The sequence below is a fragment of the Sorex araneus genome, chromosome 10, assembly GCF_027595985.1.
Source record: "Sorex araneus isolate mSorAra2 chromosome 10, mSorAra2.pri, whole genome shotgun sequence".
In the NCBI taxonomy this organism is placed as follows: domain Eukaryota; kingdom Metazoa; phylum Chordata; class Mammalia; order Eulipotyphla; family Soricidae; genus Sorex; species Sorex araneus.
This window is the reverse complement of record NC_073311.1, coordinates 49,202,877-49,208,392: the sequence shown is the minus strand read 5'-3', so window position 1 is coordinate 49,208,392 and position 5,516 is coordinate 49,202,877. Positions and strand designations below refer to the sequence as shown.

Sequence of the window (5,516 nt, the reverse complement as noted above, 5' to 3'; positions counted from 1 at the left end):
CTTTTTTGTTCCAGTACCATGCTGTTTAAATTATTACCGCTTTGTAGTAGAGTTTGAGGTTGGGGAAGGTGATGCCTCCCATCTTCTTTTTCCCAAGAATTGCTTTAGCTATTCATGGGTGCTTGTTGTTCCATATGAATTTCAGGAGTGTTTGCTCCATTTCTTTGAAGAATGTCATGGGTATCTTATAGGGACTGCATTGAATTTGTATAATGCTTTGGGGAGTATTGCCGTTTTTGACAATATTAATTCTCCCAATCCATTAGCAGGGGATATGTTTCCATTTCCTTGTGTCCTCTTTTATTTCTTGAAGAAGTGTTTTGTAGTTTTTATTATACAGGTCCTTTACCTCCTTAGTTAAGCTGATTTCGAGGTACTTTATTTTCTGAGGCATAATTCTGAAGGGGATTGCTTTTTCCATGTTGTTTTCTTCTCTCTTATTATTTGCGTATAAGAAGGCTATGGTCTATTGGGTATTGATTTCATAGCCTGCAACTTTGCTATATAAGTAAGTCTATTGTTTCTAGGAGTTTCTTGGTAGAGGTTTTAGGGTTCCCTAAATATAATATCATATCATCTGCGAATAGTGAGAGCTTGATTTCCTCCATTCCTACCTGAATGCCCTTGAAATCTTTTTCTTGCCTAATCACTATTGCAAGTACTTCCAATTGAACAGAAGTGGTGAGAGTGGGCATCCTTTTCTCATCCCTGATCTTAGAGGGAAGGCTTTTAGTTTTTCCCTATTGAGGATGATGCTTGCCATACACTTGTAGTAGATGGCTTTGACTATGTTGAGGAAAGTCCCTTCTATACCCATTTTTGCAAGAGTTTTCATCATAAATGGGTGCTGGATCTTGTCAAATGCTTTCTCTGCATCTATTGATATGATTATATGGTTTTTATATTTTCTTTTGTTGATATGATGGATTACGTTGATTGATTTCCAAATTGTAAACCATCCTTGCATCACCGGGATGAATCCCATTTGGTTGTGGTGTATGATCTTTTTGATGAGTTGTTGGATTCTATTTGCTAATATTTTGTTGAGGATCTTTGCATCCATATTCATCAGGGATATCAGCCTGTAGTTTTATTTTTTGTGGTGTCTTAGTTTCCTTTTGGTATTAGGGAGCCTCATAGAAACTGTTTGGGAGAGTTTCTTCAACAAATTATTATTGAAGGGAAAACATACTTTTAAATGTTATCTAATCCAAGAAATGGTGTCTTGCCACTACCACAATTTGTTTCTCCAACTTTCAATTGCTTTTCCTCCTCTACCACCAAAACAACCAGGAATGTGGTTATAATAATCACTCTTAGATTATCTGTGGTTAGGTATGCATTCCTGAAAACTATAGTTTTGTTTTTCTGATATATGTTTTAATTTTTCTGTCTTCTTTATATCTGTCAATCAAAAAGTGCCCACTCCTTGTCCTTCTTTTTCTTTCAGGGGATCAGTGAGTTTAATGATTTAGTAATCATTGATCTTTATATTTACATCTTTAGTTTTTAACATACTGACTCTGATATCACTAAGTGTTTGATTTATTCTACCTGAAAGTTATTGCCTTTTGTGGAGCTGAAAATTAATGCTTTCTATCAAATATGAGGTACTTTGGCCATGATTTATTTAAATGTGCTTTCTACATCCCTCAAATGTATCCCTTTTCTTTTCTAGGACACCAATTATGCACATGTTACTGTGATTGAAAATGTCCCACAGATATTGGAGATTCTATTTCCTTCCATTTTCGTCTTTATAATGGTTAATTTATTTAGTTGCAACTGTACTAGTTATTTCTTCTACTGATTCTGCTGAGACCTCTAATGATATTTAAAGATATTACTTTTCCACTCCAGACTTTCTATTTGGTTCCATTAAAACAATAATTGTTAGCTTTTAATTTATATTTTGTATCTGATCAGCCTTTATTATCACACTTTTATTTTGTTAATTAAACACTGCTTCCTTTAGATCTTTAGTCAAACGCTGTTTCCTTTAGGTCTTTTTATAATAGGTGCTTTAAAAACTTGGTCTATTAGTCTGATTTCTAGGTCTCTTATGCCTAAGAGGCCTCAACTCCGGAGGCCAACAAAATCCATTGTTTTAACTGTTCTCTCCTGTTTCTTTGTAGGTCTTGTCCTTTTTATTTTGAAACTAGATATTACAATGTATATATGATAGCAACTCTGAACTCCCATATGTATCCTCATATGTATTATGTATATGTATTTATTCTTATTCCCCATATGGGTAGAAGTACCAAGTTGTTTTTTTTTTTTTTTTTTTTTTTAATTTTTTTTTTTGCTTTTTGGGTCACACCTGGCGATGCACAGGGGTCACTCCTGGCTCTGCACTCAGGAATTACCCCTGGCCGTGCTCAGGGGACCATATGGGATGCTGGGATTTGAACCCGGGTCGGCCGCGTGCAAGGCAAACGCCCTACCCGCTGTGCTATCTCTCCAGCCCCTGTTTTTTTTTTTAATCAGTTGTTTGTTCTTGGGCACTTGGGTTGTTTCCAGGACTATTGCTATTTCAAGCTTTTTGTTTGTCAGTCTGCTCACTTGTATAGAGCATATAGTGCATTTCCTAGAAATATTCTGCAGAATCTGTCTTTCTGCATTGTAGAGCTCCTAGCTATGCTCAGTTTTTTATTTTTTTTTAGTCTTGTTTCATTTTAAGCCTGAACTCATCAGAACCACCACTGCATCTGAGTATCTAGGTAGTCAGTTCTGGATTGAAATGTGTCACCAAAAAAAAAATATTGAAGGCCAACTGTCCTAAAGCCCTAACTTGCTAATACTTTAAATGTGATCAGAGGAGCCTGGAGTGATAGCACAGCAGTTAGGGCGTTTACCTTGCACTCGGCTGACCCGGGTTTGATTCCCAGCATCCCATATGGTCCCCTGAGTACTGCCAGGAGTCATTCCTGAGTGCAGAGCCAGGAGTAACCCCTGTGCATTGGCGGGTGTGACCCAGAAAGCAAAAAAAAAAGTGATTATATTTGGAAACAGAGTCATAGCAGATCAATACACCGGATGTCCTTATAAGAAGAGAGAACTTTGGAAACAGATATAGACTCAGAGGAAGATAGGGTGGGAAAGCAGAGGTAGATAGTGCAATTATGGCCTCATTAGCCAAGGAATGAGTGTCTGAGGCCACCAGGAGCTAGAAGAGGCAAGAAACGATGCTTCCTGGGACATTTTGGTACATGCATGGCCCTGCCATAAGCTAAAATTTTAACCTCCATAAGTGACACTCTAATTTTCTGTTACTTGAGGGCTGGAGGTAGGGGATGTACTTGCCTTGTATGTGGTCAGCCAGGCTTCAATTTCCAGCATTCCACATAGTCCCCTGAGCCACACCAAGAGTCACCGTTGAGCACCAAGCCAAGAATAAGCCCTGAGCATCATTGGGTGTGACCCCAAAACCCAAACTCACATCCCTCCCAAGGGTTAAAAAAATACTTCTTTTACTTGAATTCAATATTTGTGGTGTTTTTAGCCCTGGTCAGTAATGACTGGTCAGAGCTTGTGCTTTAAAACCCTAAGGAAATTTCCTTCAGCTCTGCTTACTGGATCAGCGTGAGATTCAGATGTACATTCCAAGTTCAGGTTCAGATCCTCAATAGGACTTTCATTGTCATTTGCCAGTAGTTTTTAAATCTTTTCCCCCACTATTACAGAAAGTCTGAACACTGCTCTGGGTATTTTTTCTCCCAAAATAGGCTTAGATTAGAGAAAGATCATCTTGATCTGATAATTTATTATTCTTTTTCAAAATTGGCTGCAGAGTTCATGAGTCAATTTTTTTCTTCACTACCTTGTGAGAGGAAGTGGGCTGGAGCAATAGCACAGCGGGTAGGGCTTTTGCCTTGCATGTGGCTGACCTGGGTTCGATTCCTCCATCCCTCTCAGAGAGCCTGGCAAGCTACCAAAAGTATCTCTTCCGCATGGCAGAGCCTGGCAAGCTACCCATGGCGTATTCAATATGCCAAAATAAGTAACAAGTCTCATAATGGAGACATTATTGGTGCCCTCTCGAGCAAATCGATGAACAAACAGGACCACAATGCTACAGTGCTACAGTGCTATATTGTGAGAAACAATGTGTGTAAATAGAGATCCCAATAGAAAGCCTGTCAAATTTACATTTGTGGGCCCCTAAATCCCAATATTTTGTCCCTTTATCCCTGTGAGTATGTGGAAATCTCTGCTCAGCTATTCCACACAATCAGCTACCACATTTAAATCAACAAAATGCTTTAATAGTAAAATCACACCTTCTCTCTGGCCTTCTTTCCTTTCTAAACTACTGACTCAAGGAGCTCTTATTTTTTTTTATTTCATTCTGATATATTCTTAGAAATTTTATAAATACACCAAATTATTAATTATCTAATTATTTTTCTGATTATCCAAAGAAGGTCAGTTTCAAACAAACTAGTCTACTTCTCATACTCTCATTGCTTTCTATTAATATGCAATTGACATATAACACTTCAAGGTACACAGAATGTTGATTCACTAAATTAATATATTACAGTGCAATTGCCACTATAGCATTAGTTAATACCTCCACCACATCACAATTTTTTTAAATTTATTTATATTTAATTAGTGAATAAAAATATGGAACGCTTCACGAATTTGTGTGTCATCCTTGCGCAGGGGCCATGCTAATCTTCTCTGTATAGTTCCAATTTTAGTATATGTGCTGCCGAAGCGAGCACATCACAATTTTTTTATGTGTAGTGAGAACACTGATGATCTCATTTCTTAACAACTTTGACTACTTACACAATATTGTTGACTATACGCAGATGTGATGCATCAGATTTCTAGAAGTAATTCATTTCAAACTGCAACTTTGTGTCTTTTGACCAACCTCTCTCCTTTGATCTTATTCCCACTCTCTGGTAACTGCTTTTATACTCCTTTATACTCTCTGCTTCTAAGAGTGAATCTTCTTATGATTCTACAGTTAAGTGATATTGTACAGTATTTATCTTTGTCTGGTTTATGTATTTAGTGTAATGCCCTAAAGTTCAATGTCCTGTGATTCTATAAATGGTAAAATTTCTTTCTTGTGGATGAATAACATTCTTTAATTTGTATTATTTCTCACTCTCCATGAATTCTTCCTAGAAGAAGTTATCTTTTCAGATTATTCAAACTAATCACTCTTTCTCAAAATATAGAGGTACTTCAAATCAATTTTATGTTCTTTGAGAGCATGAATTGAGTGATGCACTATGATTGTCAACTGAAATGTCTAATAAAGTAGATTGTAAATGCATTAAATTGAAGTGGCTAGAAAAATTATCCATTGATATGAAAAGACACATGTTAGAATCTTGATGATGGGTTTTACCAATGGTGAGCCCAGAATCTGTTTTCTCTTTTATGACTGTATCACTGCTCGGGGCAGGGAGGGAAGCTCAACCCGCCCCCCTTCGATGAAGACAGCCAGGCACAGAGGCAGGAGACTCTGCCTTGTTTCAATATATAATGTT

General features: G+C 37.2%; 1 non-coding gene across 1 annotated transcript; it reads right to left on the bottom strand.

Annotated features, from left to right (window-relative positions):
- Positions 1-4,626: 4,626 nt before the first annotated feature.
- LOC129399277 (U6 spliceosomal RNA) lies at positions 4,627-4,733 on the bottom strand. The gene has a single exon (XR_008627028.1). It is a non-coding gene; the product is annotated as a U6 spliceosomal RNA (small nuclear RNA).
- Between the last annotated feature and the right edge of the window lie 783 nt (positions 4,734-5,516).